This window comes from Cebus imitator, unplaced genomic scaffold, assembly GCF_001604975.1.
Source record: "Cebus imitator isolate Cc_AM_T3 unplaced genomic scaffold, Cebus_imitator-1.0 Scaffold88, whole genome shotgun sequence".
Classification (NCBI taxonomy): Eukaryota; Metazoa; Chordata; class Mammalia; order Primates; family Cebidae; genus Cebus; species Cebus imitator.
In genome coordinates, this window is record NW_016107403.1 from 2799822 (window position 1) to 2823936 (window position 24115).

Consider the following 24115-nt stretch of genomic DNA (forward strand, 5'->3'; position numbering starts at 1 on the left):
TTCTTGTAAATCTGCTTTAGTTCTTTGTAAATTTTGGATATCAGCCCTTTGTCAGATGGGTAAACTGCAAAAATTTTTTCCCAATCTGTTGGTTGCCGATTCACTCTAATGATTGTTTCTAGGTGTAGGCAAGGACTTCATGACCAAAACACCAAAAGCATTGACAACAAAAGCCAAAATAGACAAATGGGACTAAATCAAACTCCACAGCTTCTGCACAGCAAAAACAAAATAAGAATTATTTTCTATTTTATTTTCTAAGTTTTAGGTAGTTCTATGGAAAATTTCATATAATTCCATATAATTGTTCTGTGGCCAAAACAATTAATTTTCTATACTTATTTTATATATTTTTTGTATATTCGTAACTGTTCACCTCACTTTTTAATTACTTACAAGCAAATTTTAGTTTGTTCTACTGAGAAAATGAACATTACTCAATATGCAGGTTGAATATTTTCATCTCCATTTTTCTCATAAAATTCTTCTTTAGTTTCTTTTTCTTGCATGGTTGCAATGGCTCCAATGTCTAGAACAGTGCTAAATGGATGGTAGTGATAATGAGCATCCTTTTCTTGTTTCTGATTTTAGCATGAATACTTTTAGTAGTTTATCATTAAGTATGATGCCTGTGTGTGATTTGAGATGGAGTATCATGTGAAAAACAAGTCTTTTAACTTTGTTTTACTAATTAAAAAATTGACATTGAATTTTATCGAATGGCTTTTCAAGATTATTGTGGCAATCCAAGAGTTATTCTCTGTTGCCCAGGCTGGAGTGCAGTGGTGTGATCATAGCTCACTGCAGCTTTGAATCCCTGGGCTCAGGCAATTCTCCTGCCCTAGCCTCCCAAGTTGGTAGGACTGCAGGCATCTGCCATCATGCTGGGCTATTTTTGTGTGTGTGTGATGGGGTCTTGCTATGTTGCCCCTGCTGATCTCAAACTCCTGGCTTCAAGTGATCCTGCCATTTTGGCCTCCCAAAGCACTGGAATTACAGGGGTGAGCCACTATGCCCAGCCTTATTTTTTACATCTTTAGAGTAACTATGTTTACACATGAAGTTAGTCTGTGATTTTCTTTATTATGCTTTATCATTTTTTTTAAGTTGGAGTATTATGTTAGCTTTCTGTTACTTTTGTCCACTTGAACACTTCATATGCCAAGGGAATTCATTGTGCTTGAAGCTCAGAGAGAACTTGATTGTGTAAGTAATCTGGACTAAAAGCTTTATTTGGAAATAACTTCTTATTAACTTTTACATTTTTCCATGGCTACTGATTTGTGTTTTGACTTCTTCTTGGGTCAGTTTGCTTCTAATTATTATTTTGGCTATGTCTCCCAATATTTGACATGTGGTATTCTCATCATTGAAACCTTCTAAGCATTCATTCTGTAGTTGTTTTAATTTATTCTCCAATCAATGATTTAAAAAAAAAAAAAAACTCTAAAGTTTCCCCGAGAGCTTGGGGTCTTTTTGACTTACACTTTTGTAATTAATGTTTAGTTTTATTACAGTGTGATCATAAAATATGGCCAATTTCTTTTGGAAAGAAATTACTTGAATTTTTTGGGTAGCCTAATATAGAATCAAGTTTTGCAAATTTTTCTTATATTTTTTCTTAATGGGCTGGACAGAAGATCCTTCTCTCTAATTATTCATTTATTCATTGAGCATTGTTTCCACCACATGTCTCATACATGCCAGGCATTGTATCAGGCATTGTAGGATATATAATGAATAAGTCATAAGCCTTCTCTTAGGTTGATAAAGTTTGGGTGGAATATAGACAAATGTAGACCTAATTATAATACAGAAAGATATGCAACCGCAGCAAAATGTACAAAAGCAGCAGCCAGCTAGAGTGGGAGTCAAGCACTATCCTAGGTTCTGGGAATACAAACTTGCCTAAGATGACCCCAAGAGGCTTTCAGTCCTAAAGTGTAAGACATACATTGAGAGCAGAGACAGGCTTTCTGGAGGCAAGGTGATGAATTAGGAAATCACAGTAGCCCTTCAGTAATAAATCAGAACATATGAGGGATGTTAAGAGTGCAAGACGAGAAGAGAAGATTTTTACACTTAAGGTGCAGATAGCAGAAGAGAAGTCCAGACCAGAGGATAAAGGAGATAGTAGTAAAATTTTATAGAAATCATGGGAGAGCTTTGCAAGGGGTGCTTGGTCAGTTGGGTAAAATAGAGCCAAAAGGTCAAGTAAGATAAAAGCAAGAAAGTGTCAGTTGCCCTTGGTCTTTGGGGACTTGGGAAGAGCAGTTTCAGTGAAGTGGGGGACAAAAAGCCAAGCCACAAGCAGATTGAGACCAAATGGGATGTGAGATAGTGGAGATACGTATTTTTTTCAGGAGCTTAGTTGTGGAGGAAATGCAGGAGTTAGGGCAGTAATTAAAAGAGCAAAAGATCAGAAAGATTGTTGTTAAGATATAAAGACAATGTGAGAACTTTAGAGTGTTTAGCTGATGAGAAGTGTGAGCTGAGAGGGAGAGAAGGCATGGCTGTTGCTGAGAGTCCTAAACAGGTGGGAGGCACAGGGTGAGACAAAAAGCCCAGGCGGGAAGTGGCCTCTTGACAGGAAGAGGGAATCTCTTCTTGAGTCAAAGGCAATGCTTGGAACCGGTAGGGAGTATGGGCAGAAAGATGGGATCTCCCCATTTCTTTGCAAGGCTGTGTTATTGTAGAACCTTTAGTCAAACTCCTGGACTCTGACTGAAAGGGTCCTGGGTCTTGGCCTCTGTGTTAACAGTTTGCTTCATAGGAAGGATTTAGGATCCATTCCTTCCTCTCCTGGCTATAGAACTAGAAAAGAGCTGGGCACGGTGGCTCATGCCTGTAATCCCAGCATTTTGGGAGGCCAAGGCAGATGGATCACAAGGTCAGGAGATCAAGACCACCCTGGCTAACATGGTGAAACCCTATCTCTACTAAAAATACAAAAAAAAAAAAAAATTAGCTGCACATGGTGGCATGTGCCTGTAATCCCAGCTACTCAAGAGGCTGAGGCAGGAGAATCATTTGAACCCAGGAGGTAGAGGTTGCAGTGAGCCAAGATCACACCACTGTACTCTAGTCTGGGACGACAGAGTGAGACATTCCATTTCAAAAAAAAAAAAAAAAGAACTAGAAAAGAATCTCTACACCAGTGGTCCCCAACCTATTTGGCACCAGGTATGGAAGACAATTTTTCCACAGACTGGGAGTGGAGAGATGGGGATGGTTTCAGGAAGAAACTGTTCCACCTCAGATCATCAGGCATTAGACTCTCATAAGGAGCATGTAGTCTAGATCCCTCACATGCACAGTTCACAATAGGGCTCATGTTCCTATGGGACTCTAATGCCACAGCTGTTCTGATAGGAGGCAGGGCTCAGGTGGTCGTGCTCACTTGCTTGTTGCTCACCTCGTACTGTGCGGCCTGGCCCCTTAACAGACCACGGACAGGTACCTGTCCATGGCATGGGGGTTGGAGAGTCCTGATCTATACTTATGACATAGTTTGGATGTGGTCCCCACCCAAATCTCATGTTGAGATGTAATCCCCAATGTTGGAGGTAGGGCCCAATGGGAGGTGATTGGATCATGGGGTCAGATTTCTCATTAATGGTTTGGTACCATCCTCTTGGTGCTGTTCTCGTGACAGTGAGTGAGGTTTTTTTGTTTTTTGTTTGTTTGTTTTGAGACAAAGTCTTATTCTGTTGCTCAGGCTGGAGTGCGGTGGTACCATTGCAGCTCACTGCAACCTCTGCCTCCCAGGTTCAAGTGATTCTCCTGTCTCAGCCTCCCGAGTAGCTGGGATTACATGCCATCATGCCTGGCTAATTTTTGTATTTTTAGTAGAGACAGGGCTTCACCGTGTTGGCCAGGCTGGTCTTGAACTCGTGACCTTAGGTGATCCACCCATCTTGGCCTCCCAAAGTGCTGGGATTATAGGCTTAAGACACTCCCCACCACCACCAAGCCAATAGTGAATTCTGGCAAGTATTGGTCATTTAAAAGAGCCCCTCTCTGTCTTGCTTCTGCTCCAGCCATGTGACACATCTCCCCTTTTTCCTTCCACCATGATTGTAAATTTCATGAGGCCTCCTCAGAAGCCAAGGAGATGCCAGTATCATGCTTCCTGTACAGCCTGCAGAACCATGAGCCAATTAAACCTCTTTTCTTTATATAAATTACCCAGTCTCAAGTATTCATAGCAATGTGAGAATGGACTAATACAACTTACCTTTCCTGAGGCTGTTGTCTCTGTTGGTCATTGAAGAGTTTCTAGAAGTCTCTCTTTCTTTATGTGGCATGCAATGGATCATCAGAATCCTTAACCCAGTCAATTGTAAATAAAATGACTGATGGATGCCATCAGATCACAAAAGTTCACATTACTGTAAATACAAGAGGGTAAGCAAATCAAAATAATGTTTCAAATCCTCAATAGGCCTCTTTTTCTGTTTCTGATTGAAGATTGTCACATCAACACATAAGCAAAATGCCTGTGAAGGTACTGTGTATTTTAGTGCATTGCATTTTTATACCTGAAGTTTACTTCTATTACTAACTTCAAATGCTGAGAAAGGGATTTCTTTTGGTGCTTACAAAATTTTCCTTTTGTAAGCTTTTTCCTGCTCTTTGGGCTCTCACAAGCTGACAACAAATTACTCCCCTGATAGTATGGTGAGACTGAGGGTTTTTTGTCTTTTTCTGTTATTCTAGAAAACACTGTATCTTCTGTAAGGGGGAAAACTTCTGGTTTGATTAACACTGTAAATAATTATGAGACAAAGCCTAAATATAAAAGATTACTCACACTTGCGCTTATATTGAGTAAGATATTGCATACTAAAAATCAAGGTCGATAGTTTAACATGCTCATTATGGTTCAGAAATCCCCTGGGGGACTTTAACCATCTTTTTTAGGTGTTCACTTTACCAAATAGGCTGCCTCTGTGTCATATCTCTACCTGAAGGGCTGGCTCAGACACTGATTTGGGGAAGCGTCGCCCTTACTATACTAAGAAGTCAGATACCTAAGGTCGGACACTAAGCAAAGTCAGATACTCCAAGGGCTTTCCTGGGAAAGGAGGATGAAAAGGGAAGGGTGCGAACACCAGCTCGGGGGAGACATCTGAATCCAACAAAACATCAGGGATGGTTTGCAACGTTTGTGAGCGGGACAGAAAACCGCAGTTTGGTTCAAGTTCCCAGCACACCAAAGGGGGCAGCAGCGCGCGTCTGTAAAGTGTGTTGTAAACTTGGTGATAATTTCTGTTTGCACTCACACTCGCTGATCATCTCAACTGCTTGATGCAATCCAACAGATAGCCATGCGGAAGTTCGGTCTTAAACTAGCTGAAATCACTTCCACGAGCTCTTTAGATAAAGCTGCCTTTGATAGTCTTCATTAACCCCTCCCATATTTGCCCCTCCGCGTGCCCTGGCTCAGGAGCCCGGGACTTGGAAATCTAACCTAAGCATTCTCAGATGGTGAGAGTCTGCCTGCCCCAGTCCCAGCCACTTAGTCAGGCTTGCGGCTTATCTAACAAACTGGAGCCTGGGATTCCGAGAAAACGAAACCAAGCAGTTGTTGTGCTCCGGAGTCACCTGGAACTCAGAACAGCTTCCACCTGCTGTCCGAGCTCCCAATCCTTTCTCTTGCTGTTCGAGAGCCCCAGTGAAAACTTGCGTGAGAGGAGACAGCATGGAGCCAGCCGGTCTCCCCAACTCCCCTGCACACACACACGTTTAACTTTCCACTTGTAGTGACCTGCCCTCCAGTGTGACTTATCAGCTGTTTGGCTTTTGTCACTAAAGGAAAACAAATTGTGGAATGTCCTGCTCTGCAGGCTCATGAGATGGCTGAGCCAACTCAGGGGTTATGAGGTAGTTTGTGAGTGAGGAGAAGAATGATCTTCAGTTTTTGACCTCCTGGCACGGTGGCAGGCGGTATTTATCAGGAGGTGCATGTGACTGGTTAGGACTCAGAGCCCCAGCCTGAAGGAAACAGCTGCTCTCGGCGTGCTCCGGCACTTGGCAGCTGGACAGGCAGAGTGCTGATGTGAAAAATACCGCGACAAAACCACCCCAGTAAGTAACTGGAGAACTTTCCTCTCTCTCTCTTTCATTCTCTCTCCGTGTGTGTGTGGGTGTGTGTGTGTGTGTGTGTGTGTGTGTGTGTGTGTGTGTTGCAAGCCACCAACAACTTTTGATTTTGATTTTGGTTTCCCTCTGGCATGATAGAAGGAGATATTTTATTTGTACCTGTTAGCAGCCATTGGTGTTTTTACAGCCCTTTTTTAGAACTTGTTATTTTCGGCAATGGTGTCATAGCTTTGAGGATGAACGGGGCATGTGGGTTCACTCCTGTCTAGGAAATACCAAGTTTGTTTCCCAGTGTTAAAGAGTTTTCTGGTCCATGGTGTTTAGATTCAAAGCCAAGATTCAGGTTATGAAGTAGAGACTTCATTGAAGTGAGTTGATGACTAGATTTGATTTTAATCTGTTTCTACCACTGAAACCTGAAAACATAGTTGTTTAAAATGACTTGTGAATTTATTGTATGGTTGACTTGACTTTTCCTATTCAATTTTTGAGAATCTCATTTAACTATGTAGAACTGTCTGCAATATAGAAAATTGACAAAATAATATTTATATTCACATTAGGAATTATATTTAGATTTCTTGCCTGCTTTCCAACTAATTGAAAGCTGTATTTTATAGCTACTTTCCCGTGCGCCCCCCCCCCGCCCCCGCCCCCGCCCCCGCCCCAAACAGACTAATTCACCTTCATTACTTTAAAACTAAAATGTTCAGCTGCTCCTGGTCTTCCTTGTTTTAGTGTTTTCTTAAGGCTGTTTCTTCCTTGTTTATGACCTGGCTGGGGAAAGCATTGCCTGCAGCTGATGATTAACTCTGGGAGGACCGGCTCTTCCTCAGGCTCATTCAGCAGTAATGGTGCTTGTTCTTGGGAGAGCAGCAAGCCAAGCACCATGGTTGTTCAGTGACTTTTGTCCTTCCTTGGTAGTCACCAGATGGAATGCTTCAGAGGATAGGCAAAAGGGGAAAAGAGAGAGGGCAGAGCTCTGAACTGATGACGTAAACCTCGACAGGTCTTTGAATCAGAGGCTGCAGGGAGATACCAAACAGGTTCCTGTTTCTGGAGATTGCATGGACGTCAAGGAGGGTGAGCAGAGAGGGGCTGTTTTTATTTGAAGTCTTACCAAATCATTGTTTTGCTTCTGATAAGCCTAGGACAACCCTGGAGTGCGCTTACTTCCTCCTGTGACAAATGGATTCTCCTACAGGCTCAAGTTATACAATTTTCTTTTACCCTCTACCTCCTACCGTGAGGGAACACGTCTCTCTCCACCTTCACCACCCCCTGTTGTTTGTGGAGAATAGATTAAAAACGACCCGGGGCACACCACTTCTGCGGTCAAGTTTCCCTCAACACAATGGGTCTTGAGTACTGCAGCAACCAATGTTGTCTGATGGAAGCAGTTTCCAATGCCCTTGTTTAAACAAATGGCTAGTTTGACATTGAGAAGTTCTCCACCTTCTTTTCCTTGAAATGTAGAAGAATCCACAAAACCTAGAGTGACCAATGAAGAAAAATAGTCCCATTTCTCTGTTCCTTGTTATGGCATTTGTATGAGGTTCTTGGGTCAGGCCGTGGCCATGTGGCCTGTGACTTCCCTGTCTGACTGCTGGAAGCTGGCGGTCCTCCTGGGTCATTCTTTAGAGAGTTGGTTTCTGGTATAGTTTCAGTTTTTCCATAGAATTGGTAGTGGAAAAGAACTCTCTGATGAAATTGTGTCTCTGGAATCACTGAGTGTCCCACAAGAGAAGGGAATGTCTAAATGGGAGTCAGTGATTCTTTGAATTATCCAACTGCCGTATTTTTTGAAAGCCAATAGACTATTTCAAAAAACCCATAATACCCTGACTTTTCAAAATATTAATAGCAAAATAATAAAAAGTAATTATTTTACTTGTAGATAGTACATCCACTGAGTCAAAAACTTTTTGACCTGGATAGGAATGATAGAAGGTGAATTTAACTCTCATTTCAAAGATGAGGAAACTGTAGCAAATTTATCAGAGTCACAGTGCAGAGCCAAGAGAGAGAGCTCAAGGCTTCTGCTATTACCATCATAATTTTCACACTAATAACAGTCCCTTACATTTATTGTGCACTTACTATGCCAAATGATGTGCTAAGCCAGTGTGTTTATTTTCAGTCTCCTCACAATAACTCTGTATTATATGTTATTATTCCAGAGGTTCAGAAACCCTTTAGTCACTTGACCATACGTGACACAGACAGGAGGGACATCTAGATCTGACTTTAGAACCTGTACACATTAAAAAATAAAAGTGGAATCCCAGCAGTTTAAATCCAAAAACTCACAACATGCAAATGAGAGTATCTCCAGCACAATATGATTACACACACAATGTGTGTTATGGCCTTTTTGAGCTCTCCGTTACAGGAAGGGCTGGGTTTCCCCCTGTGACAATCCAAGCCCAGGCTCTATAGGATCACTGGCTGGTGGCATGTTTTTCTCTTTGAAAATAGTTCAGCGATGGTCCTCATGTTGGTAAGAACGACGACTGGAACTTTGTTATTAACCTCCAGCACATGGCTCCCACGCCCCTTCTGGCCTTTCCCTCCATTTTTCCTGTCACTCCTTTCCTTTGGAGGACAGCCACTCCACCCATGCCCCACCCCAAATAGCTGGCTTAGTGTTGATAAAGCTATTAGCAGACCCGTTTCCTGTGGCTCAGCCTGGAAGGCTGGTTGTCTGAGTAGGTTGCTGATGAATAGAAACCATGTACTCTGTCACTGTGCTCCGTTTAGTTGAGCTGTGGCTGTAGGGGGTGGGTCACAGGGCAGGGGACGAGCTGACAGTGGAGAGGGAGGAGAGATGTGCCTTTCTCTGCTGCCCACACCTGCCATTTGCCCTTAGTCACACTTCTCTGCACAGCACTTGCATATCTAAAACGCTGACTGTCTCATCAGTGGGCCATGAACCTGTGGATTTTCTGGGTCATCAGGCACACAGAACCCTTACAGAAACCTGCCTCCTGAATCCTTTTAAGAATGTCATTTAGCTGTCCACATTCCTCCACTTTAGGTTAAGTTTCAAAATTTGGGTTGGAGATAAGGAGAAAGAGCACCAGGTAGTACTTAATCAGCAGGGGACCTTTGATTAATCAGGAGGAAAATCAGGCACTTACCCCACATGTAGATATCTCTGAGAAAGTTACCAATGTTTCTGCAAGGTCGTGCTGACAAGATTACACATTTTGAAGATCAAGTCATTTATAGCATGAAAAAAGAATGTTTAATCTTTAATCTCACCTGCCTGCTGCCTCTAAAGCTAAACCCAACTCTGTAGTAGTAAGTGATGTGGTTTGCTAGAGCACAACCACTGGGAATTGCCTCCAGTTCTTGCTAGGAATTGCTCATTTCCGTAGAAATTGGCATTGTACAGAGGGTGTTATATGGGGACACATGAAGTGGACTCAGAATCATGACAGAGTCCACAAGTCATACTCTAGAGCTAGTTTGAAAGAAAATAAAATGCTCAATTGGTTCTGGGGGGTTCTTTTACAATAAGGAAACAAATTCTGGGATACAATACCTATTTTGTTTCTTCATTTTTGCCCAATTGTTTGTTTTAAAGACATCTGCTTCTAAAAAGTTATGTTTCTTGGCTCCTCCTTTCCCTTGGTATTGGTGGGTCACTTACAGCCCCTGGAGTTAACAGCTTCAGTGTCATGTCCCTACTCCTCTATGAGATTTGAAGTCTTTGCGGTTTTTGCTGTTTCAAGTGATTATTATTGCTTCAGAGTCTGTGGTGTGTAGAGTCACTGTGCTTCGATCTTTGAGCGCATCTTTGGGATTGAGAAGACAAACCTCTGCATTTATATATGCTGGCGTAAAGCACTTGCTTGCACTTTGCCACAATCCCATGAAAGAGGGAGGATACCATCACCATTGTTTTCAGAGAGGAAACAGGGCGAGAGAAAATGAGTGACTTGTCTATGGCCATGGGAAAAGTAACTGTCAGAGCTCAGTTATATCTCCTGTCTACTGACTCCAAGTGCCAGGCTTTTTCTATTATTTGTACTATCTTTCAGAGAAAGATCAATTTCAACTATTTCATGACCATGCACTTTCATAATCTGTGGAATTATCATTGTTGATAAAAAGTTGTATAATTTGTATTCTCTTTTGATAGGCAAAAAGTGAACAGATAACTGATTTGTGACATGCCACTCATGATATTTCCAAAGCCTGTGGATGTCTGACTTTGGAAACAGGGTCAGCTTAGTCTGCAGACACAGTATTTGCTTAGGGTAATTTTTTTTTTTTTTTTTTTTTTTTTAGACAGGATTCCTCCCTCTTGCCCAGGCTGGAGTGCAGTGGCATGATCTTGGCTCACTGCAACCTCTGCCTCCGAGGTTCAAGCAATTCTCTTGCCTCAGCCTCCTAAGTAGCTGGGACTACAGGCATTGTGCCACCACGCTCAGCTAATTTTTGTAATTTTAGTAGAGATGAGGTTTCACCATGTTGGCCAGACTGGTCTTGAACTCCTGACCTCAGGTGATCTACCCGCCTCAGATTCCCAAAGTGCTGGGATTATAGGTGTGAGCCACTGCACCTAGCCATCTTAGGGTAATATTTTTAAAGAAACTTAAGTGACCACTTTTCTCCCTTGAAGGACTCATGTGGTCAAGTTGGGGTTATACCAACATGACATGATGTAACATTCAGCTTTTAGAGACCATGTGGTTGTTTCCTGAGATATGAAAACTGCATTCTGCTCTTCAGCCTGCACACTCCTTGCCCAACAAAACCATTGGCATTCTTGAAAGTTCTGCCTGGGTACAGCACCTGTATTCCTATGGTGGTATAGCACACTCTAGCCACCGTGAATTGTGTTCACTGTGATCATTTCCCTCTGCACAATTATCTGCCCACAACTGAGAGAGTCTTAACTTGCTAGAATAATGGAGACTCTTCAGTATCTGTCAATTTCCCCATGTGGCAATTCAATTCATCCTATGACAGCATCATCAGAGTGTTGTCAAGGGCATAAAAATGGCAGTGATGTTGCCTGATGGTTTTACAATGCGCATTGTAATGGCCAGGGCTTAGAGGTAGGGGAAAAACATGTGAACAGCTTTGTGACAAGAGTTGCTGTTATCATGTTTCTTTCTAAAGCAACTTCTGAGTATGAATGTGAAAGATAGCCTTCTTTGAATTAAAAAATATCCTGAAAAACATTTAATTTCTGAACTGAACCAAAGAGCATTTTTCTTTAGTGATGACTGTAATCATCAGAACTTTCTTCACTTTTCAAGAGGACAGAGGGGAAATATGATTTTTAAAAAAAAGAAATAGTAAGTTAAAAATATACCTTCCTGGATTATAGTCTGTAGAACTTGGGGTAATAGAAAGTTTAATGCCCCTATTGTAAGTGAAGATTCGACTCAATGTATAAATGATTTCTGTGGCTGCAGATATCCCATCTTTTAAGTTTCTATTTGGGTAGATTTTCTAAAGTCTCTATTTGCCAAATTCTGCCCTATCTTTACATTTAACTTAGTGTTGGTTTAGGTGCATTGATCTCTACCCCACAATAGGTTCTAAGCCCCTTGCCAAGATCATTATGCCACTGATTTGCTAAAGTATTGTAAGTGTTCTTAGAGTTTCAGCTCTGAGCATGTTCCAGGTGCAACTTTGACAGAGAACTAGTAATGTGGGAAAAATAATATGTAAAAAAATAAATTCATATCTAATCCCAGAAGCATGTTTTACTTACTGTTTTTTTGTTTTTTTTTTTTTTTTTTTTGAGATGGATTTTCACTCTGTCACCCAGGCTGAAGTGGTGTGGTGCAATCTTGGCTCATTGCAGCCTCCACCTCCTGGGTTCAAGCGATTCTCCTGCCTCAGCCTCCTGAGTAGCTGTGACTATAGGCACTCGCCACCATGCCCAGCTAATTTTTGTATTTTTAGTAGAGATGGAGTTTTGCCATGTTGGCCAGGCTGGTATTGAACTCCTGACCTCAAGTGATCCACCCACCCTGGCCTCCCAAAGTGCTGGAATTGCAGGTGTGAACCACCACACCCCACCTAGTCACTACTTTTCTATTGCTTAGTTGTCTCAAAAATCACAGACAAGGCTGGGTGTGGTGATTCATGCCTGCAATCCCAGCACTTTTAGAGGCCGAGGGGGGCAGATCATGAGGTCAGGAGTTCGAGACAAGCCTGGCCAACATGGCGAAATCTTGCCTCTACTAAAAATACAAAAATTAGTTGGGTGTGGTGGCGTGTGCCTGTAATCCCAGCTTCTTGGGAGGTTGAGGCAGGAGAATCGCTTGAATCCAGGAGGTGGAGGCTGCAATGAGCTGAGATCATGTCACTGCACTCCAGCCTGGGTGACAAGAGCAAGACTTTGTCTCAAAAAAAAAAAAAAAAAAATCACAAACAAGTAACTGATTTGAGTGTGTGTATATGGTTTTAATTGCTTGTCCTTTTCCCATCTGGGTGTTTGTACTATGGTAGAGACCTTAATAATTAATAAATTGACCAAAAGGGGAGGTGACAAGCTACAGAATAACTCAGGCAAACAGGTGATCAATCTGTGATGGAACCAGACTCCATTAAAAAAAAAATTGGCTCAGTCACTTCTCTGTTTTTTTTTTTTTTTTTGAGAAAGTAAAATTTCTCCTCCATCCAGCAATTCAAATTTGGCTGAACCAAGTTTCCGTGGAGTCTTTTACGTAAACTAACATTGGAAAGGTACCAGGAGGATTTCTTCCTAGGAATTGGCACACATGGGTTGGTTTTACAGAACTCCCTAGACCTAGGATGAAAGGAGTAAAGAAGAAATGTCCTCTTCTGGCCACACTTTAACAACTTTCTTGTGACTATCAGGGATGAATCTCTTCAAGCCTCGAGTTAATACAGATTTCTGGAGCTCACAAACTGCTCAAGAATTTTAAACAGTTTTAAATTGAAGAATTGGGTAAAATCTCCATATTTGGTTCTGGAAAACTCATATCATGAGTTTTATTTGACTGAACTTTGGACTCTGCTCAGCTTTCAGTTCTGTTTTTTAAAAGTAGAAAGTATTCCACTTATGCATGGAATGCTTGCCATTCGAAATCATATGAGTTGACAGGATGTTTTAGAGATTGTTATTTTTTTATGGCAAGGACAGTGCCCAGTCTGAATGGTGGTGCTGGAGAGATTTCTCTGTAATCCATTTCTCTCCCCAGTCACTCTTGATTCTGAATCTACTTTCCTTCTCTTGTGTCTGCTATTGAGAGAGGAAATAACATTTATTTTCACATCACTCAGAGGTAGACATCATTAGCACTCTTGCAGAAGAGAAAAATAAATTTTAGAGAAGTCATATATCTTACAGAAGGTCACAAGCCAGTAAGAGTCCAGTCCTAGTCTGCCTGGAAACACAGTAGGTGCCTTTTTCATCCAATCACACTGTCTCTCACTATGTCTATGTTAAAACTGATGATGCCTTCTTGAAAAGGGAAGCATTCTGTGGAGTTGGGATTCTGCTGTCCTTGTCATGCAATTGACATTATGTCATGTCATGCGTAATGCATACTCATTTCTATTAAAAGGATACTGCAGGACAAAGAAATACCCTAGGACTCTGCGGATTTGTGGTTGTACCCTGCAGTCTCTCTTTAGCTTCTGCCCAGAACACATTCAGTTTTTATTATTGAGGTGTTCTCTCAACTGTGCCGCTCTGTGTCTTTGGCAGGGTGCTCCTGCAGAGCTAAGCCTCTGGCTATGCTCAAAAATCATTATACTATCTCAGATGGTGACAGGTAGGAAAAAGATCATGACCGTTGGACTAGCTGATTAACTAGCAGTGACAGTTTGCTTTAAAATATATTTGGTTTTTATAAGAAGTGACATAATATTGGCACCAAGAGGGACAATCATATTCATTCCCATAAAATGTTTCTTAGGGCCATGATTACAGATAGATAAAAGGGCCAAGCAGACCTTGAAGCAGAACCAGTGTAAAATATCTTATGCTATTTTAATTCTTTATGTTTTTAGAAGAAATACTGCTTTCAACCTCTCTTTGGAAGTTGCGGGAACTTTGGTTGACTTAAGACAGTGATGGTGGATATATTATGTAAGAATTGAAGGTTTGTCTTTTTCAGCTACAAAGATGACGGAGACATGTGTCATGCATAAAATTCTGCAACTATTTGGAATACCATCACATATCTAACTTGTAGATGAGAGGCTAACATATTTGGAAAATTGTTTTGAGCTTTAGTCACCAGTTTTAAAAATTTTCCTCAACCAAAACTTCAGGAAGTACAGTCTAGTAGGAGCCAGGATTTACATTTAGGTAACAAAAGTCAAGGGACAAAATTCAGAATATATTTTCATACAAGAGGATTCACTTGGTATTTCTATTTTTTTTGGGGGGGGGTCTCACTGCGTTACTCAGTCTGGGGTGTAGTGGTGCAATCTCAGCTTACTGCAACCTCTGCCTCCTAGTTCAAACAATTCTCCTGCCTCAGCCTCCTGAGTAGTTAGGATTATAGGCACCCATCACCACACCCAGCTAAGTTTTGTATTTTTTTTTTTCAGTAGAGACAGGATTTCACCATGTTGGCCATGGTGGTCTTGAACTCCTGACCTCAAATGATCTGCCCACTTTGGCCTCCCAAAGTGTTGGGAATATAGGTGTGAGCCACTGCGCCCGGCCTCACTTGGTATTTCTTTTTTCCTTTTTTTTTTTTTCCCATTTATTTTATTGCATTTTAGGTTTTGGGGTACATGTGAAGAACATGCAAAATTGTTGCATAGGAACACACGTGGCAGTGTGATTTGCTGCCTTCCTCCCCATCACCTACATCTGGCATTTCTCCCCCTGCTATCTCTCCCCAGCTTCGCACCCCCCACCGTCCCTCCCCTATTTCCCCCCAACTGACCCCAGTGTGTAGTGCTCCCCTCCCTGTGTCCATGTGTTCTCACTGTTCAACACCCGCCTATGAGTGAGAACATGCGGTGTTTGATCTTCTGCTCTTCTGTCAGTTTGCTGAGAATGATGGTTTCCAGGTTCATCCATGTCCCTACAAAGGACTCACTTGGTATTTCTAAACATATGCTTTTGTGCTGTGTATTGCACAAACATGAAGAATATGGAATTTATCCCATAGGATTTTACTGTTTAACAGATCAATATTTTTAAAAGGAACAGGATGTTCCCAAAATGTTCTGTGGGAATTCAGAGAAAGGAGATAGCTAACTGTATTGGGATGAGTCAGGAAAGATTCCCTACGGTTGGTCACATTTAAGCTGGATATAAAAGGATACAAAGTCATTGTTCAAGAAGAAAAGGGGTATATTTGAAAGAGTACATTCCAGGAACAACGTGTAACTTGATAGAGCTGAATCATGGGATACATGTTGGAGGAGGGAGGGGAGAAAAGGGGCAAAGATAAGATAGTTCCAGAGTGTTAACAGTAGGGTTTACCCTTCTGAAGCATATACGTATTTTTGAGAACTGTTTAGAGTCAAAAGAATCCTTTTTGTAATGGAAAATTTCAACCATATACAAAAATAGACAAAATAGTATAATGAACCCCATTTATTATCTAACTGTAACAATTTTCAATTCATGGTCACTTATTTAATTTATATCCCTACCCATGTTCTCCTCTTCCCATATTAGCTTGGAAGTAAACCCCAGATATTTCATCATTCCATCTGTAAATATTTTAGTATGTGTTTCTAAAACATAAGTTCTCCTAAAAAGTTCACAATGTTGGCAGGGCACGGTGGCTCATGCCTGTAATCCCAGCACTTTGGGAGGCCGAGGTGGGCAGATCACAAGGACAGAGATCGAAACCATCCTGGCCAACGTGATGAAGCCCCGTCTCTACTAAGAATACAAAAATTAGCTGAGCGTGGTGATGCACGCCTGTAGTCCCAGCTAATCATGAGGCAGAGGCAAGAGCATCACTTGAACCCAGGAGGCGGAGGTTGCAGTGAGCCAAGATCATGCCACTGCACTCCAGCCTGGGCAACAGAGTAAGACTTCATCTCAAAAAAAAAAAAAAAAAAAGGGACAACATGAATACATTTGCATTCCGGGAAAAAAAAAATCTCTGAAGGCAATGAGGAGGAGAGATTAGAGAGAAAAATATTGAAGACCAAAAGAAGATTCCAAAGATAGGTTTGAATCAAGACAATGATAATAGAGAGGATGTAAAAATTTTCAAAATATTTAAAAGGTAAAGTTGATTGTTCTTGAGATTAATTGTATATTGGTATGTAGGAGAGGAGGGAGTTAAAGAAATTTTGGATGTTTCAATTTGAATAATCAGTGTATGAGTATACCATTAGCCTATATAAGGTAGGGATTCCTTAAAAAGCAGTTAGCCTGGTTCAGCATTATACAGAGACTATTGGAAATAAATTTTAAAAACCTTCCTATTACCCTTAAACAAAACTTTTAGATTTTCACCTGTAGTCCCAGCTACTCAGAAGGCTAACGCAGGAGGATTGCTGGAGCCCAGAAGTTTGGAGTCAGTTTGGGCAACATAGTGAGATCCCATCTCAGGAAAACAACAATAAAACTTTGAGACTCGGAGCATTTGGAATAATTCTGATTCTCCCACCTTAAGAAATCCATTAATGCCAGCCATGGTGCTTCATGCTTGTAATTCTAGCACTTTGAGAGGCTGAAGCAGGAGGATCACATAAGCTCGGGAATTCGAGACCAGCCTGGGCAACACAGGGAGACGCTGTTTATTAGGCTGTTCTTGTATTGCTATAAAGAAATACCTAAGACTGGGTAATTTGTAAGAAAAGAGGTTTTACTGGCTCACAGTTCTGCAGGCTGCACAGGAAGCATAGCGGCATCTGCTTCTGAGGAGGCATCTGGAAGCTTACAATCATGGCAGAAGGCCAAGTGGGAGCTTGCACATCCATCACATGGCAAAAGCAGGAGCAACAGCGAGAGGTGGGAGGAGCCACACACTTTTAAATGACCAGATCTTGTGACAACTGCTATTGTGAGAACAGTGCCAAAGGGATGCATAAGAAATCCACCTCATGATCCAGTCACCTGCCACCAAGCTCTGCCTCCAACACTGAGGATGACAATTCAACATGAGATTTGGGTGGGAACACAGATCCAAACCATATCATCTGCCTCTACAAAAATTAAAATGTTAGTCATGGTGGTGCATGCATGCCTGCAGTCCTGACTACTCAGGAGGCTGGGGTGGGAGGATTGCTTGAGCCCAGGAGGCAGAGGTTGCAGTGAGCCAAGATCACACCACTGCACTCGAACCTGGGCAACAGAGTGAGACTCTGCCTCAAAAAAAAAGGAAAAAGAAAGAAAAGAAGGAAAGAAATCCATTAACAAAACTTTAGAAACATACAGAGAATAGCATCTAAAATGTTCAAAGGGACAGGGGAGCCACTTAGACTTAAAACTGAGACTTTTTTAGTTTATGTGATTAATAGTTACACAGCCATAAGGCGACTGAACATGACTTGTTCACCAAATCCCAAACCACTAGATTTTTGAAAGAGATAAATTAAGAATAATGTGAGGAATTCCACCCTCCCATTTTATGATGACAATGCTCAAACCAAAAATTTGAAAGAATTTTACAGTTAATACCCATATGCCACCAATTAAATTCAACAGTTAAAAATGTACTACATTTGCTTTTTAACACATCTATCCATTTATCTGTCCATTGGTCTATCTTATTTTTTCTTTTTCAAAATCCATTGCAATACCAAGCATGGTGGCCCACGCCTGTAATCCCAGTGCTTTCGGAGGCCAAGGTGGGAGGATATCTTGAGGCAAGGAGTTTGAGACCATCCTGGACAATATAGCAAAACCCCATCTCTGCCCAAAAAAAAAAAAAAAAAAAAAGTCAGGAGTGGTAGTGTGTGTCTGTAGTCTCAGCTACTGGGAAGCTGAGGCCAGAAGATCACCTGAGCCCAGAAGTTCAAGGTTACAGTGAGCTATGATCACAACACTGCACTCCAGCCTGGGTGACACAGCAAGACCCTATCTCTAAAATTAAAAAAAGAAAAAAAATTAGTTGCAGACAGCAGTACATTTCATTTGTAAACATTTTATCATGCATATTACCAACTAGAGTTCAATACTCGTTATTGCAGAATTGATATTTTACACAAGAGAGATTAAACTTATACATTTATTTTCTCAAAGGGAAAAGCTATGATTCAAGAAGGATTAACACAATTCATGGCTGATTCTTACTCGATTATTTATGAAAGCAAAAAACTGAGAACCTCTTGATTCTCAAAAGTTGTTGCCATCCAGAGCAGCCGCACCCTACTACAGATAGCCTGGAGGAACTATCAAGTATCGTCCTGGCAGAGCCACGTTCCTCTCAGTGAATGTTAATTGAATTTGAATATGAAGAGACTGACACCTAGAAATGTAAGCTTTTTGCCAGTAACTGACAGAGCTGGTTCTAGGACAAATGACATCTGATAGTTTCTCACTGAGCATCACTCCTTACCTCTAACAACTCTGAATAGTAATAATGCAACACAGAAGATGACTTACTAGTAAAAAGGTAAAGCCTTCTACGTCAAGTCATTATGAGGTTGCTCAAGGCTCAATGGGACCAGGTAGCTGGGCAGTAGGAAGAGAGGAAAATGCTCTCACACACACACACAAAAAGAACTCTTTATACACAATGGAAAAAAAAATGCCTGTGTTCATATTTACCCTCTGATTTCCTCCAGAAGAGGATTAAAGCAGCTTATGACAAGCAAAAATAAAACTGAAAATGATTAATACAGGAATAAAACAAAGGCCAAAATCCGCCAGTTAGTCAGGTGGGGAATAAGTTTGGACCTAGAAACCTTTAAAATGTTCTCCATTATGTCAAATTCTGACATGTTAAATCTTGCTGATTGGTTCAAGAATTAAAAATCAGGTTGAGATGATGTCTAAAAGACATGTTCATTCAACTGTTTTTTTGTTTTGTTTTGTTTTGTTTTGTTTTGTTTTTGAGACAGAGTTTCACTCTTGTTACCCAGGCTGGAGTGCAATGGCGCGATCTCGGCTCACCGCAACCTCCGCCTCCTGGGTTCAGGCAATTCTCCTGCCTCAGCCTCCTGAGTAGCTGGGATTACAGGCACACGCCACCATGCCCAGCTAATTTTTTGTAGTTTTAGTAGAGACGGGGTTTCACCATGTTGACCAGGATGGTCTCGATCTCTTGACCTCGTGATCCACCCGCCTCGGCCTCCCAAAGTGCTGGGATTACAGGCTTGAGCCACCGCGCCCGGCTTGTTTTTTTGTTGAAGATATTGAGTATTCATTTGGAAACTGAAAAACTCGGTCAAATGGCCAGGCATTTGCCTACACAAGAAACTGACATTCTGATACTAGAAAAGATTTTAGGGGTTTGATTGCTTTTTTTGGTTTCCATTTTGATGTTATGGCATCAGTCTGTATCAGTGGTTCTCAACTGAGAGTAATTTTGCCTTCCGAAAGACATTTGGCAATGTCGGGGGTTATTTTTGGTAGGCTCACTGGGAGTGGTAGAGTATTACTGGCATCTAGTAGGTAGAGACCAAGGATTCTGCTAAATATCCTAAAATGCTCACGACAGCCCTGCATTAACAATGAATTATCCAACCAAAAATGTCCATAGTACCAACATTGAGAAATTCTGATCTATGTGAAACAATTAAAAATCTCACTCTAACATACCTTCAAAGACACTTTAGATGAGTTACATGCAACATTTTTGCTTGTCTGCTGCTAAGCAGTAAGTGGCGATGGCTTAATACACTTGCAGAAATACTGCTGCTTTGGCATCAGAGTGGAAATGAGACGTCAAACAGCCAATCCTTCAGAATACAAAGACAAGTTGGGTAGTTCCCAACACGGGCTGACAGGACTCTTTGGTGTCCAAAAGATCAAATGTTGGCAGGCAAGGATACTGATACTTAGCGGGAAAATATTCAAAGCAATGAGGGATACGTCGTTGTTGCTGGGATTTGTTTTTTGTTTTTGTTTTTTTTTCCCCAAGGTCTGGCTCTATTGCCCAGGCTGGAGTGCAGTGGTGCAATCTCTGCTTACTGCAACCTCCGTCTCCCGAGTAGTTGGGGCTACATGCAGGCACCACCCACCTGGCTAGTTTTTGCATCTTTTGTAGAGAAGGGAATTTCACCATGTTGGCCAGACTGGTCTTGAACTCGTGAGCTCAAGCAGTCCTCCTGCCTCAGCCTCCCAAAGTGCTGGGATTACAGGTGTGAGCCACTGCTCCCAGCTAACACATTGTTGATTAGAACAGAACAAAGGATCTTTAGGTTGTAAATTTCTCTGCTTCTAGCTTTTTTCATCTTCAAAAACTCAGGAAAGAGAACTGAGGGCATCAGAGCAGGCTGATTTGATATACTCTTGCTGTCAATCTGATGACTGTATGTCTCTGATATATGTGATTCTTTTTCATGTTCCCCTTACTACGTATAACTATTATCCATGTTCATAACCACGTTCTTCTTCCTTCTTTCATATTATAACTGGAACCCATCTGCTTCCCTTTGGTTATCTTCTCTTCCTTCGGAGTTTCCAGCTTCCCCTACTAGATTATCCTCATCAGTGCATATGTGTGCTTCAGTAACTTTCACCTTAAAAAATATCCTTTGCTTGCCACAACCTCTGCCAATTTCTCTTCACTGCAATTCTAAACGAACTTGTTAAGCTCGTATTCTACACACGTTATCTTTGTTCCTTTACCTCTCATTTACTCTTGCACTCACACCAGCCTAGCCTCTGCCCACAGTTCCGTGAAACTAGCTTTGTCAAGGTCACCAGTGACCTCCTTGTGTTAAATTTTTATAAAGCATATAGTTTCCCTTTCTCTTCTTATTTAACTTCTCAGTAGTATTCAACGTGATTGACAGCCTCAGCCTTCATTCTATTCCTGGCCTCATGGCACAGCATGCTTTTAAGTTTTCCTTCTTTCTCTCTGACAGTAGCTCCTCAAGATGCTTTGCTCCTCCTCCTCCTTTCTCTGACCTCTAGATGTAGGAAAGCCCAAGGTTTAGAAATGGGTCCTCCTGTCCTGCCTCTATATACTTTCCTTATGAGCGATCTGAACCATTGCTCACCTGGTGATAAAATCCCAGATGTTTCCTTGGAGCTCCAATTTGTGTACATAACTGCAACTAGAGATCTACACATAGGAGTCTCTCACCTGGCCTGTTTAGTTCACTCCTGGATACCCAGACCCTGGCATAATGTCTGGAAGGTAGAGTCATATTTGTTGAGTAAGTAAAGAACTATTTGGATACTGGACCTAAAACAGACACATTTTTTTCTGTGACAAGGTAAGAGTTAGCTGCTTTTGCTGTCAGAGTTACACTTTTATTAGATTAAAAGATAACACTTAGGCTAGGCAGGATGATTCATGCCTGTAATCCCAGCACTTTGGGAGGCCGAGGCAGGTGGATTGCCTGAGACCAGGAGTTTGAGACCAGCCTGGCCAACATGCGGAAACCTTGTCTCTAGTAAAAATACAAAAATTAGATGGGCATATGGTGGTGCATGCCCATATTCCCAGCTATTTGGGAGGCTGAGACAGGAGAATCATTTGAACCTGGGAGGCAGAGGTTGCAGTGAGCTGAGATCGCTTTACTGCACTTGAGCCTGGGTGTCCATCTCAAAAAAAAAAAAAAAAAAAAACCACACTTGAGCGTCATCCAGAAATAAAAAAGAAACAAGATTCTATTTAGTAACTGCTTATTGGTTGATGGATAGATTGAGCAATCAATTGGAAATGTATTCATACATAATCTTTTTTATTCTGATTTATTTATAACATAGAAATAATGCTATCATTTGCCAAATCATTTTAAAAGACACAGATAATAGTTTTTTAATATTTTGTGGAGAAAGACATTTACTACATACAAAATCGCACACAAGATGGTGTAGAGATTGCATGTATTGGCAATTTCCTTAGTCTGAGGACTGCATTGTACTTGTACCTGAACTCTTGTGGTTTGTGAGCCAACAAAATATCATCAGTCCTCATTGTTATAAGTCTTATTTGAAAGGCTACAATTGGATAGTCTTTCTGTGATGTGGCTAGAATATATAATTGTCTGTGCAGCCTTGCAGCCATCTGCACTGAGAGGTGCCGGGTGAGGCTGGTGGACAGCACAGCACGGTAGCCCCTGGCTGAGGCCTAGGCTAGAGCACAACAGACTTTCTGGCACCTGGCCAAGGTGCTGAAGGCTAACAGGTGAACAAAGTGGAGAAGGAAGCAGCTTCATGGGCAGGAGTAAGGAGTAATAGATCTAGACTTCGACAGGGTCATAGGTACTTCGGCAAAAGAGAAAACCTTCTATTTTCAGAGTTGAATGCTCAGTCTGAGGTTGCTCATGGAATCTTGGGAGGAGATTAAAATTTCAGTGTCTTAAATTTTTGTGACTCCAAACAGCTGATGGTGAGAATCAGGAAGTGAAGTGATTTTTTTTCTCCCCTTTTGCATTGGGCAAGTCCGTTTACTTTAAGGTAATAAAACATGACATTGAGTGGTAGAACCTCAGGAATATCGATTTCCCTTTGTCTTCTTCAGAAATCCTCTGGGGCAATTGGCCTTTGTGTGTTTGAGTGGAGGTCATGAAACTTTTATTACACACCCCCTTCAAGTCCCCAAGGAAAGCTATGGGCCTTTACCCTAGAAAGAAGCCCACAGGCACAAATACAGGAAATTCTGCGTATGATGTCAGGGTTATATAGATCTCCAATCCTTGGTTGACGGCCTAGCTGTGGACAGAATGTTGTACCCACAACATTAATATGTTGAAGCTTTAACCCCCTAATGCGACTGTGTTTGGAAATAGAGCCTGTAAGGAGGTAATTACAGTTAAACAAGGTCAAAGAGTGGGGCTCTAATCTCTGATAGGGCTGGTGTCCTTATAAGAGGAAGGGATATTAGACTTCTCTCTCTCTTCCATGTGAGAGAGAGAAGGTAGAAGAAAGATGAAGGTGGTGTAACTCACCATTTGCACTTAGCCAAATCACCACAGGAAGAAGGTGGCCATCTGCAGGCCAGAAAGAGAGTCCTCACCAGGGACTTCTTCTCAGCCTCCAGAGCTGTGAGAAATCAATTTCTGTTGTTTAAGCCATCCAGTCTATGGTGTTTTGTTATAGCAGCTTGGGCAAAGACAGGCCTCTTACCGTGGAAGCTGCCCTGGCCCGTAAGGTAGCTATGCTTATGCTTACTGATCCATGGAGGGACCAGGATGAGGAGGGGAACGTTCTAGTGAGCAAATGTTCTGGGGAGGTGTATAGGAGCCTTGGAGCACGGAAGCAGATCAGCCAGTTGTACCACACCTGGCTCGCCCTGCCCCGGTCTTCATGAGTCCCCAGAGACGGAGTGAAGTATGAAGGTCACCCAGAAGGATGATGTGCTTCATGCCGAGTGTGTACCTCTTCTTTAGGAGTTCATTTCACTGGGAAGGCTGTCTACCAGAAGCAAGGGGCCTCTTTGAATTTTCTTTCAAGCGTTTAATAAGAGGCATGTATCCTCCTAGACACAATCATCCCATTTTGTAAAGTAGAGAAGTATCTCCCCATAGTTAATACTGGAGCCACCTGAGCCCCAAACAAACAACTGGCAATGTGGGAAGTATATTTTCCAGACAAATCCACTTACCCCATCCTTTCCCCTTTTGAGAAAGCTGCCATTTTCTGATGTGGGTAGAATTTGGGAATAAGGACAATAGGAGCTGCGGTATGCAGGCTAGCTAGTCTGATACCTGGGAGAGCAGGGGCAGAGTCCTTAGTGGTGCTATCAGAGTGAGTTTGGGCTGGGCAGAGGAGTGCTTGAAAGTCTTTTCTGGAAGAGTTAAAAAGAGAAGCCAAGGTTTGAGTGGCTAAAAATCACCAGCAAAATCTGGGATTCAATGTGACACGGTGTCAGGACCCAAGTGTTGGAGCCAGGGAACCAATGGTTTGTGCCAAGACCCATTTAGAGTTCCCAGACTCTGCCTTCTCAAGCTCACTTCCATCAACTCA

General features: G+C 41.8%; 1 protein-coding gene across 6 annotated transcripts in view; it reads left to right on the forward strand.

Annotated features, from left to right (window-relative positions):
• RASGRP3 (RAS guanyl releasing protein 3) overlaps positions 1–24115 on the forward strand; it is a 129820-nt gene that overhangs the window by 40156 nt on the left and 65549 nt on the right. For 3 of the 6 annotated variants that reach the window (XM_017534870.2, XM_017534867.2, XM_037740750.1), the window contains exon 1: positions 5303–6094. The exons of 1 other annotated variant lie outside the window; for it this stretch is intronic. The gene's annotated coding sequence lies outside the window, so the exon portion shown is untranslated. Of the gene's footprint in view, positions 1–5302; positions 6095–24115 lie in introns of those variants that run through there. 2 more of the 6 variants (XM_017534866.2, XM_017534868.2) reach the window with 1 other exon arrangement.